Consider the following 13,707-nt stretch of genomic DNA (forward strand, 5'->3'; position numbering starts at 1 on the left):
ATAATATTCCATAACATTCATATACTACAATTTACTCAACCATTCTCCAATTGATGGGCATCCATTCATTTTCCAGTTTCTAGCTACTACAAATGGGGCTGCCACAAACATTTTGGCACACACAAGTCTCTTTCCCTTCTTTAAGATCTTTTTGGGGGATAAGCCCAGTAGAAACACTGCTTGATCAAAAGGTATGTACATCATACTTTTTGAGCATAGTTCCAAATTGCTCTCCAGAATGGCTGGATATGTTCACAATTCCACCAATAATGTATCAGTGTCCCTGTTTTCCCACATGCCCTCCAACATTCCACATTATCTTTCCCTGTCATTCTAGCCAATCTGATAGGTGTGTAGTGGTATCTCAGAGTCGTCTTAATTTTCATTTCTCTGATTAATAATGATTTGGAGCATATTTCATATGGCTAGAAATAGGAAAAACAAGATAGTTTTTAAAAATAATGTGTGGTTTTTATTATATGGTTTCTCAAAAAAATAAACAATGTGAAATGGAAATTCACAGTTTTATATTTAATCCTCTTTTTATACTATGCTGTGCATATGGAAATGTTCTTTTTAAAATTGAAGTTCAAAATGATTTTTTAAAAAAGAATATAGTGACAAAATATTAAACAAATTGCTGAGTCAAGGATATTTATTCCTGAAAACAGAGGGATTTAAACCGACAAATTAGAACCTAGGATATCATCACCAGAAATTATTCAGTGTCCCAGGCTTAGTGATAAATAAAGATTTTGCAAAGACTAAGAAGTTAATCAATAGAGCAAGATAATAAACATGAAACAACTAGCAAAACATGACCCTGTAGAGACTAAAATTACTTGTCAGAATTTACGTTTTATTAACTGACAAATCCTAAAATTAAAAATATAGCCTTCAAAATATTCTGGAGGATGCAGTCAATAAAATATACCAGAACTACATCATTATCCCAGACCAGAGATATTGTACATAATCACCCTAATATAACTTTTATCCATAAAGACTTAAGAATCTATGTTTTTAGAAGACACTTAAATTTTATAACCCTAAATTATGTGGAATGAAAAAACTCTCACAATATAGGGAGCTAGCAGATTAAATAAAAACCATTTGGGAACAAGATGAAGAATATAAATTTGCCTTTCTGTTTGCTAGGAAAATGAATATGCTTTTAGTAAATCTATAGAAAATAGGTTGCCAATTACATCCTAAAATATGTCCATTACAAAAAAAGCAAACATTTTATCCACTTATGCAATAATCCTCCAAACTTTATGCATAAAAGAACAACAGCAGAATAGTTACTGTTTTTGCCACAGAATAGTTTATATACAAATTAATAAAATAAAAAACAGCAGAACTAATAGAAGCACAATAATAGTAATAAATACTTTCTATTTTCATAGTGGAATACAGTTTACTAAATAATTTTGCAAATATCCAATGAAATCTGACAAGTTTTATTAAAAACATAGTATATTTAAAACTAAGACCAATCATCAAGTATGTATGTTACAGGCACTGTACTAAGAACTAGGCAAATAAAGAAAATTTTTTTAAAAAGTCAACAACACAGACTAAGCTGATCTATGTTATTGTAAGCATTTATTAGTGATGGGCTCTGGGAAAGAATTCTTATCAGGGAATCTTCCCATCTATGACCTTTCCTTCTGCACGAGGATGTTGGGAATAAACATGGTTAGGAGACAATGGAGACCAGGAGATATTTATGTGAGTAAAGAGTTAAAATTCTCATTCTCACTTTTAGCACCTTTGGTGTGACAGCTTGTCAAAAGGCCTTATCCTTTTCAGGGCTGCTTGCTAACTCACCTTTGGTATCCACCTTCACCTATGCACAATGACCAAACTCTGCTAACCTATCTTGGCAAATAGACAAAGTCAGGTTGTGTCTAACAGGTCTCAAAACTTTTGGTGAGTTTAAAAAGATGTCTATCCCAAGCATGAGACAATTTCCTATGATAGAATGGGTAGATGAGAATAAGTTTTTCCAACAACCATTAAGGCAATTGAAATACGTATTGTGGGTGCTTAGAGCTTGCTAAGATTCTCAAAAATTTCCAGGTCATCCCCTGCATTCTAGATCATCACTAGTTCTGACTTTTGTCTTGCTATTGCACATCAATGGCTCTGGAAGAGATAGTAAGGCTGACAACTTTGGGCAATTCTGATTCACATAAGTCCAATTCACTCAGGAGTCAAAACATCACCCTTGAAAAAACCTTTGCTTTAGGAAGACCAATTTGAAAAATTGAGTACAGACTGAAATGAGTGCAGTAAATGGCACCATTATATCTGGATTACATTCTGTGTCTATTAATCTAGCATCATTTCTACTAAACAATGAATTATAATCAACAAGAATTACTTTTCTAGGCAAAATTTCTTCAGATACTTGAATATATGTACTTTTTTTTGTCTTTGGATACGTATGTTTATGACTGTGAAGGGGAGGAGGGGGGTGTGCATGACCTCTGTGTGTGTGTGTGTGTGTGTGTGTGTGTGTTATTGGCAAATAAAAGAAGAGAAAAGAAATGAAATAGTCTTTCATACTTCCCATAAAGAATTAAATTGTAGGCACAGCCAGGGTATGATCATCAGAGAGAGAAAAAAAACAATAAAATTATAAAGATGCTCTTCCTTTCTCCAATTGAAGAAGTTGTGCTCTTAATAAGTAACAAATCTGGCAGCCATGATAGTAGACAGAACTCGAAAGTTACACTAAACACAAGAATGAGACACATTTAGAATTTATCAGCACCTCTCTTTCCTTTATTTCTCTTTCTTTGTCCTATACTCTAGTCTGGACAGAAAATCCCAAAGGAGTCATCACCTTTGAGAAAGCAATCACAATCTATATGGAATTGGACATAATCCTTAGTGTTCTTCCTCTGAAATCATAGTGAATAACCCTATATGTGCTAGGTTATAGACTTGGGCGTTTTTGTTGAGAGGAATATGACAACTGACTATCCTGCATCAGTCCTAATGAGAGTATTTTTTATCATGAAGTATTCCTTCTCCTCACCTCTTCAGGAGAGTCACAGTGTTCTTCTTATTATTGCATTTATTTATGATTTCTCTGTTATATGAGGCAAAGTCTGCCTTCTCACTCCTAAATATTATTACAGTGGGTTACCATTTTATTTTATTTTATTTTGGATCAACTTTGTAGATTTACCATGAATGTTTCTTCCATTAGTGAACTTTTTGGGGAGAGGATGAAGAGTTTGTTGTTTGTTTTTTACCTTTTCAAATGTAAGTAGAAGAAAGATAAAGCCTGTTCAGAATCCTTCAGCATCATCTATCTTCCTTACTTTATAGACTAATTGGGATAAGTTACACTGTCTGCAGAGGAAACAAATACTACAACACTTTTCTAAAGCTGTATATGAGGTAAACAATGTGTTAGGAACTCAGTTGAGTTAATAATGTATATAGTTGTAACCAGACCTATGCTAATAAATGTTTAACAACTGACTAAAAAAATGCATGCATAACACACTTTTAAGTTTATTCTACATTCTTCACTTTTTCTTCAATCTAGATAATCAACAGAGTAATAAATTTGGTCCTGACATATAATGTTTGCAGATTTCCAAGGTATAAATGTTCACATGGAAAACTTTACAATTAACTCCCATGAATCTGCTCAAGATGGGAACTCAAAAAGGGAGTTGGAGGATACATACCTTATGTTCTACGCTCTCCCACAAGGCCATCATATCTGTGTCAAAATCCTAAGCCTACTATCTCTTCTGACACATTAGAAAATTAATACTCAGGAGATGAAAAAACTTATTGAAAGCCTAATGGATAGGCTTTCAGAATAGACAGAATAAACAGAATAGGTAGGACTAGAACTTTGATCATCTGATTCTTGATTCCAACATTTTTGTCTCAATATACATTTGGAAATAATAAAATTATCAAATAGATCAAGATTGGACTTGTGATTTCATTGACAGAAGAAAGCCTTAAATATTGAAATATCCTTTGCCAACATAAACCAGTACTTTCTGTACAACTTGTCATTGCTTTGTTCTTGAAAAGGGCCATGAAATTAGGGACATGATGCCAGGATGTGCAAGTGAATCGTATTTAAGTGAGGGAGAATTTGCAAGGTTACTTGCTTCACTTTCTCCTCCAGAATCATCTGGGTCCAGTGGCAAGATATAGATTGCGATGACTAAAGATGAACCCAATTCAGTAGGAAAGCTAAAACTTTTCTTGGGTTTCAGTTTGACTGAGGCAATCCAATCAATGATTAAGGCTTGATAAAAAAAATGAAGCAGAGAATGCTCTCTTTTACCTTGTTAAAAAAAAAGTCAACTTAGGAGGGGAAGACATTAAGAATATCTGCCCAATAGAGATATAACTGCTATTTAAATTCACTCTGAGCTAATCAGGACGCAAACAATGACCAAGTGGGGCATAGCCAGTGAACTGTTGTTGACCAATCAATGAGAGCCAGGGAAATCTGTGTTTAAGTCATAGTCTTTAAGAATAAAATATTAAAGCCCCATATATTTTGGGATCTTTGAATGAGCAAAATTGGCATTTCTTTGGGCAGAGTATTTGTACATAAGGATGTGATATCCTATGTTGACTGAAAGAATGGAAGGGTGTAAAGTACGGGCTAGTTCCCTGGAGGACTTCAAGGTTGGCCAGAGTCAGGACTAATTAAAGTCTTTGGTGTTTAGGGGGAGAAGTGAAGGAGGCAGGCAAGCTGCCACAAGGCTTGCCAAAGATGTCTCCTGCATTCTGAAGTCCTGAGTCACCAGCCTCTCTCCTCCTTGTCCTGCCACCAAGTGTTTCTGACTCTCTCCCTCCCCCTCCAATTCTTGCCTATGATTATCTCACTACCAAAACATTCAGCAAGCACCGATGGTGAGGAGAGCCATTATCCAAATATATGCTAATAGAGCCATTGTCTCACATCAAATAGGTAGCCTTAAATGAGCTCTTGTCTGATTCAGAGTTTCAGCCCTCTGAAGAAGGGGGAGTATATGCTGCATATTTGTCACAGACAAATAAAAGTTGTTCAATAAGTATTTGGTTGATTGACTAAGTTCTCTAATTCTATTAATGCTGATTAGCTCTGGATCTATAGTTCTATTATTAATCTCTCTTCCTCCAGGCAGAACTGCATATAAATCTCTTTTCCCTCCTTAAAAATCTTCAAGAAGACATTATCTATTAGTAATTTCCCACACTGACCATCAAGAAGTTTTTCTTCATGTTTAACTTAAATCCCTTCTGTTCAAATAATTCCTCTAGATTTTTGCCATATATGAAAAATGTCTATATTCCAGAAGTCTAAAAAAGGCAAAATAATTTAACAGATAACAATTCCTCCAGTTGAGTATGATTGTTTCAACATTCATTATGTCCAAAGACTTCCAATTCCATCCCTGTGGATACACTTTTCACAAATCAAAATCAAAGTTTCTTTAAGACTAGGCATAAGGACTATCTTCCATATGAAGCCTTTCCTGATCTCTACAATATTAGTGTCCTGGTCCAAACTGCCTTGCATTTGCTTTGTATTATTTCTATTCTGCATATGTACTATATATGCATAAGTGTATATTCTATGAACTATATGTATGTACCATATATACACATGTTTGTACACATGTACATATACATACATTCATACATACAGTATTTCACAAATCCAAGAAAATAGAATACTTGCAGAAGAATTTCCAATTGACACAGTCTGTCAGGAAAGCTAGAAAGCTATCTACAACTTATGGTCTTTGTGAGTAGTCAAAGTCATTATAGTATTAACTAATTTGTTCAGGATCACACCATCTATATATATCACAGATGACACTTGAACTCAGAGCTGCCTACCTCCAATGCCAACTTTTTAATTTCAAGTTCACAGTGCTTCTGATATTGTTTTTCATAAAGAAATTAAGTTGAAATGAGGTTAGTCTTTTGTCCATGACCACTCAATAGATGGATTTTTAGGATTAATAGAGGCATACTCATTTAAAGATCCTGCGAACATGGAGAATTCAGTAAGCCATATGTGAGGGTTTTTTTTCATTTTTTCTCCTTTTTTAATTGAGCATTGTTAGGTAAATTATAGCAACAGAATTACAAGGATAGGATTTAACTAATGCATTGTTGGTAGAGTTGTGAAATGATCCAACCATCTTTGAAAGCTACTTGGAATTATGTCCAAAGGGCTATCAAACTATGTATACCCTTTGATCTAGTAGTTTCAGTACTGGGTCTATATCCCCCCCAAAAAAAAAACAATTAAAACCTATATATGCAAAAAATGTTTATAGCAGCTCTTTTTGTAATGGTAAGGAACAGGAAATTGAGTGGATGTCTACATGTTGAAGAATGCTTGATAAGTTGTGGTATATAAAGGGGTATATAAAGGTAATGGAATATTATTGTTTTATAAAAAATGGTGATTAGGCTGATTTCAGAAAAGCCTGGGAAAACCTATGTGAACTCTGGCTGAATGAAATGAGCTGAGCCAGGAAAACTTTGCACATCATAAGAATAAGATTATGTGATGGTCATTTATGATGAACTTGGCTCTTCTCAATAGTGTAGTGATTCAAGTTAATTCCAAAGGACTTAAGATGAAAAGTATCATCCGTAACTAAAGAGAGAACTTGAAAACTAATGTGGATCAAAACATAGTATTTTCCATTTTTGCTTGTTTTCTTTGTTTCTTGGTTTCTCTGGTCTAATTTTTCTTGCATAACATGACAAATATGGAAATACATTTAAAAGAATTTTCCATACATAATCTCTATCAAATTGCTTGCTATCTTGTAGTAGGGGATAATGAGGAAGGGTGAAATTTTTAAAATAGAATAGAATAGAAAAAGTCTTACAAAAATGAATGTTGAAAATTATCTTTGCATGTATTTGGAAAAATAAAATGCTATTGGAAAAAAAAAAGGTGGAGTTTCAAGAATCCCAGGAAAGCAATCTTCTTGCGATTCTATATATAGGCATTGTAATCTAAGAAGCAAAGAAATATCTCCCCAAATTGACCTAGACCATATATAATAAAGCAGACTCTATCATAAGGATTATGACTATAAATTGAAATGGTTTTTGTCTTTCAAAATTTGGCAAGATGAATAGTAAAACAACACCTTAAGATTACCTATCCAATTAGAATAGGTCTTACAATGAAATACATCAAAATGGAGACCTTATAACAAATATAGAGGGAAAAAAAAACCCTCAGGAAACAAAGGAGTGTTGGAGAGTTTATAAATCCTTGCTCATTCATGTAAGCTAATTTTTCATAAACTGTCCTATAGGGAATGGAATATTAAAATACTTCAAGGTCTCTGTTATATCATTGACATGTTGTTGTTTTCTTTCCAAAGCTGCAGATAGAAACCAATGACTGTCCATTCTGAAACTCTCATCAGGATCTCAGATCCACTCAAAGTGCTTTTTCTAAATTCTCTTGATATTATGAGGATGATAATAGAACATTCAGGCTGTTCATTAATTATGGCAACAAAATGAAACTGAATGTAGGCAAGATGACTAGAGCAACAGCAGTCACTCCATTATTCCAATGACCCCTTTCTTTTAAGTCTTTGAAAATATTTTATCATATTTTTTCTCTTAATAGTCACATATAAATTCCTTTTATGCCTACTTTTATCCTGCTGACCTTTATTTAAAGGAGGAAGAAAAAATGAATTTTGCCTCTTAGCTACTCCATTAATTTGGTCTGTGCTAATTACAGCTTTCAGTCATGCATATGTGTCTAGCTAGATGGGAACTAAAGAAAAGCAAAAAGAATCCAATCAGACTTATTGAGACTTAGCAAAGAAGCTGTTAGCTGTGATTTCTTTTTAAAATGCTGGAAAAATTTACTCTATATTGTAAATCCTGAAACATCTCTGACAAAATTTGGGTTCAGTCAGATCTCAGTCATGCATATCAACTCTTTTTCATTCTGTAGTAAACTTCCTTGTGTATAAATAGCTATTTAACAAATGTTTGTTGCATTGAATTGAACTATCAGCTGCAGCAAAAATTTCCCCTTAAGCAGGACATTTTCACTGTTATGACTATTTCATTAAAAAATAGAACAAAATGATCCCACTTCAAATATTTTAGGTCTAAGTCCTATTTTTAAATAGCTAATATTTACAAGGCAGTACTTTGGTGGTTGGAGATAAAAGTTGTTAAACAGAGATGATACCTGGGCATAGAGGAGAAAGTCTGGAGAGAGAAGAGTGAAATCTGAAAAAGACTGAAGACATGAAAAACACAGGTACATTCCTTAAATTTGACTTAAAATGAAGTGGGGGAGAAGATTGACCCTCTCTGAAGGTTCTTCAGAAATGGAATGAATTTACACAGTGAGAAGCCCAGAGGTTGTGTGAACCACCATGGTGAATACATAAAGATAGAGTGAACTTCTAGTGTGAGAAATCTCCTGACCTGCATGAGAAATAATTTAGGTGTTGATCCTGCTTAAGGGGAAATTTTTGTGGCAACTAATAATCCTATTCTGACAATCTTGGCCTGGACATATTCCTCAAAACTGAGGCTCTAGAAAAAAACATGTCAATCAGAAGGGTAAACAGGATCACAGTGAATTTCTGGAATGAGAAGACTATTGTGGCATGATGGAGAAATTCTAGAAAGTAAGGAGTGGAGCCTGAACAGATTTGAAGACATGGTTGTCCTGGATATTTTCTTTAAAATAGAAGTTTTCTTTCATAAAGCCTTTCTATTTCTTTCTTATACTATTCTCATTCCTCAATATTTTCTAAATATCTTCAGGGAAGAAACTATTTTGTTTTTATCCTTTTATCTCCTCCAGGTCACAGCATATTGTGTCCTGAGGGATTTTTCTTCTATTGCTATAAGGCCTCCATTGTAGTAATATATTTCATTGTAAAGCCTATTTTAGTTAAGTCAGGTATCATATTAAGGGTATATTAGAGGTGTTATTTTACTATGCATTTTGCCAAATTTTGAAGGATAAAAGCCATTATATGTTAATATGATAATCTCAGTATATTAAGGAATGTATACATACCCTCCATGTCTTCAGTCTCTTTAAGACTTTACTCTTCTCTCTCCAGACTTACTTCTTTAAAACCCTTTGCAGATATCATCTTTCCTGTGCAATCATTTTTATACTTAATAATATTTTATTTTTCCCAATTACATGTAAAGATACTTTTCAATATCCATTTTTGTAAGATATTTATTTCTAAATTTTTCTCCCTCCCTTCATTTCTACCCTTGTCTGTATAATTAAGATGCTGGTTTATATCTAAATTCTGCCATGTTGTATTTAAGTTTTCTCAGCAGTTGTCATATAATGAATTCTTATTGCAGATGCTGAAGTCTTTGGGGTCTATCAAACAGTTGCATATTATGGTTATTTACTACTCTCTTATGTACCTAATTTATTCCACTGATTCACCCCTCTATTTCTTAGGTAGTACCAAATAGTTTTGATGATTGCCATTTTATAATATAAATTTAAAACTAGTATTGCTAGACCACTCTAATTTGCATTTTTCATTAATTCTCATGATATTTGTCTCCCATTTGCCTCCCAGATGAATTTTGTTATTATTTTTTCTTGCTCTATAAAATGATTTTTTTAGTCATTTGATTGGTATAACATTGAATAAGTCAATTCATTTAGGTATTTTTAAATTTTTATTATAATTACCTATAGTATATTATGTACCTATATTAGCTTGCCCTAGCCATTACTAATATATATATTTTTTTCAATTGCTTAGAACTATCTTCATTTCTGTGGAAGATGTTGTGTAATTACTTTCATATAGTTCCTGTGTTTGTCTTAACAGATATCTTCCCAAATATTTTATATTGTTTATATTTATTTTAAATGGAATTTCTTTTCTTATCTTTTGCTTCTGAGTTTCATCAATAATAAGTATAAAAGCTAATGGTTTTTATGTGTTTATTTTACATCCGGAACTTTGGTTAAAGTTGCTAATTATTGATAAATCATGAAAGAATATGAGCAAATAATTTTCAGATGATGAAATTAAAGTCATCTATAGTCATATGAAAAATACTCTAAATTACTGCTGATTAGAAAAATGCAAGTTAAAATAATTTTGAGGTTCCACCTCACCATTTGAGAGGTTACTTTCAGGTAACCTCTCAACCTGGCTTAGATGACAGGGAAAGATAATGATAAATGTTGGAGGGGATGTGGGAAAACTGAGACACTGATGCATTGTTGGTGGAGCTATGAAATGATCCAGTATTCTGGAGATCAATTTGGAACTATGCCCAAAGGACTATAAAACTGTGTATACCCTTTGATATAGCAGTATTACTATTGGGTTTGTTTCCCAAGAAAATCATAATAGAGCAAAAAATCTTGCAAAACTGTTTGTCAAAGCTCTTTTTATAGTAGCCAAGAACTGGAAAATGAGTAGCTAATTGGGGAAAGGCTGAATAAGTTATGGATATGAAAATAATGAAATATTATTTTTCTATAAGTTGATTTTAGAAAAACCTTGAAAGATTTACATGAACTGATGTTGAGCAAAACAAGTACAACCAAAAATACATTGTATATAGTAACAGCAAGATTTTGTAATGATTGGCTTTGAAAAAATTGGTTTATCTCAGCAGTTCAATGAACCAAGACGATTCCAATAAATTTTGAATAGAAAATACCAACTGCATTCATATAGAGAACTATGGAGATTGAATGTAAATCAGCAAATGCTATGCTCACTTTTTTCTTTTTTCTTCTTTTTTTCTCTCTCCTGATTTTTTTCCTTTTTTCTGATTTTTCTCTCCCAATATGAATCATAAGAAAATATGCATTTAAAAATTAATGTACATGTATAGCCAATAAAAAAGAAAACAAAAAAATAAAAAAATAGTTAATGTTTCAAGTAGTTTTTCAGTTGATTCTCTAAGCAAGCTATCACATTATCTGTAGAGAGTTATGGTTTTATTTCCTCATTGCCTATTCTAATAGCTTCAATTTCTTTTTATTCTTTTCTTGCTAAAGCCAATGTTTCTATTATAATATTGAACAATAATGATGATAATGGGCATTTTTTTTACCTTTGATTTTATTGGCAAGGCTTCTAGTTTATGCTCATTACATATATCACTTGCTGATGGTTTTAGGTAGATACTAACGGTAGTTTCTTAATAAATATTTCTTGGTTGAATGAGTATCTATCATCCTTCCAATGATTACAACTGCCACTTATCCATTCCTGCCCATCCTGTATTACTTTTGTCAATATTTCCTCTAAATTCACTATGAGGGAATCCAACTACAATGCTAGGTGTCTTTCATTATTTTTCTTTATATTTCACTTGTTAACCACTGGCAATCCCCTCTGTTCTTTCCCTAAATTTTCATGATGATATCTTTTGTTTCTACTTATTTGCAAGTTTCTCAGTTGTTATATTCTACACATATATCATGATGTACATTATCATCACCTAAGGCAGTCACCAAGTACAGGACCTCTATTTGCAATACTATGTACTGCAAGTTAATAACAAGAATTGTTTTTATAACTTTATTTCATCTTTCTCCTTTCTTCAAATTCTCATTTGCTTCTAATTCTCTAATGAGTAAATTTATATGACATATTCCATCTCTATAGAGCACCCTTTCTGAATCCCTATCTTTAAAAATCTTCAAGGCTCATTTCAAGTGTTAGCTCTTTTTTTTTTATCCTTTTTTTTAAAATTTTTATTTTTTATTTAATGATTACTTTATATTGACAACATTATCCCTTGCACTCGTTTCTTTTCCGATTTTTTTCCCCTCCCCCCTCCACCCCCTCCCCTAGATGGCAAGCAGTCCTTTATATGTTGGATATGTTGCAGTATATCCTAGATACAATATATGTTTGCAGAACCGAACAGTTCTCTTGTTGCATAGGGAGAATTGGATTCAGAAGGTATAAATAACCCGGGAAGAAAAACTAAAATGCAGATAGTTCACATTCATTTCCCAGTGTTCTTTCTTTGGGTGTAGCTGCTTTTGTCCGTCATTTATCAATTGAAACTTAGTTAGGTCTCTTTGTCAAAGAAATCCACTTCCATCAAAATACGTCCTCATACAATATCATTGTCGAAGTGTATAATGATCTCCTGGTTCTGCTCATTTCACTTAGCATCAGTTCATGTAAGTCTCGCCAGTCCTCTCTGTATTCATCCTGCTGGTCATTTCTTACAGAACAATAATATTCCATAACATTCATATACCACAATTTACCCAGCCATTCTCCAATTGATGGGCATCCATTCATTTTCCAGTTTCTTGCCACTACAAACAGGGCTGCTACAAACACTTTGGCACATACAGGTCCCTTTCCCTTCTTTAGTATTTCTTTGGGATATAAGCCCAATAGAAACACGGCTGGATCAAAGGGTATGCACAATTTGATAATTTTTTTGGGCATAATTCCAGATTGCTCTCCAGAATGGTTGGATTCGTTCACAACTCCACCAACAATGCATTAGTGTCCCAGTTGTCCCGCATGCCCTCCAACATTCATCATTATTTTTTCCTGTCATCTTAGCCAATTCTGACAGGTGTATAGTGGTATATCAGAGTTGTCTTAATTTGCATTTCTCTGATCAATAATGATTTGGAACACTCTTTCATATGAGTGGTAATAGTTTCAATTTCATCCTCTGAAAATTGTCTGTTCATATCCTTTGACCATTTATCAATTGGAGAATGGCTTGATTTCTTATAAATTTGAGTCAGTTCTCTATATATTTTAGAAATGAGGCCTTTATCAGAACCTTTAACTGTGAAGATGTTTTCCCAGTTTGTTGCTTCCCTTCTAATCTGGTTTGCATTAGTTTTGTTTGTACAAAGGCTTTTTAATTTGATGTAATCAAAATTTTCTATTTTGTGATCAGTAATGGTCTCTAGTTCATCTTTGGTCACAAATTTCTTTCTCCTCCACAAGTCTGAGAGATAAACTATTCTATGTTCCTCTAATTTATTTATAATCTCGTTCTTTATGCCTAGGTCATGGACCCATTTTGATCTTATCTTGGTATATGGTGTTAGGTGTGGGTCCATGCCTAATTTCTGCCATACTAATTTCCAATTATCCCAGCAGTTTTTATCAAATAATGAATTCTTTTCCCAGAAGTTAGGGGCTTTGGGTTTGTCAAACACTAGATTGCTATAGTTGACTATTCTGTCTTGTGAACCTAACCTTTTCCACTGATCCACTAATCTATTTCTTAGCCAATACCAAATGGTTTTGGTGACTGCTGCTTTATAATATAATTTTAGATCAGGTACAGCTAGGCCACCTTCATTTGATTTTTTTTTTCATTAATTCCCTTGAGATTTTCGACTTTTTATTGTTCCATATGAATTTTGTTGTTATTTTTTCTAGATCATTAAAATATTTTCTTGGAAGTCTGATTGGTATAGCACTAAATAAATAGATTAGTTTAGGGAGTATTGTCATCTTTATTATGTTCGCTCGGCCGATCCAAGAGCACTTAATATTTTTCCAATTATTTAAGTCTGACTTTATTTGTGTGGAGGCTTTTTTATAATTTTGCTCATATAATTCCTGACTTTCCTTTGGTAGATAGATTCCCAAATATTTTATGGTATCAACAGTTATTCTGAATGGAATTTCTCTTTGTATCTCTTGCTGT

This window comes from Antechinus flavipes, chromosome 5, assembly GCF_016432865.1.
Source record: "Antechinus flavipes isolate AdamAnt ecotype Samford, QLD, Australia chromosome 5, AdamAnt_v2, whole genome shotgun sequence".
Classification (NCBI taxonomy): Eukaryota; Metazoa; Chordata; class Mammalia; order Dasyuromorphia; family Dasyuridae; genus Antechinus; species Antechinus flavipes.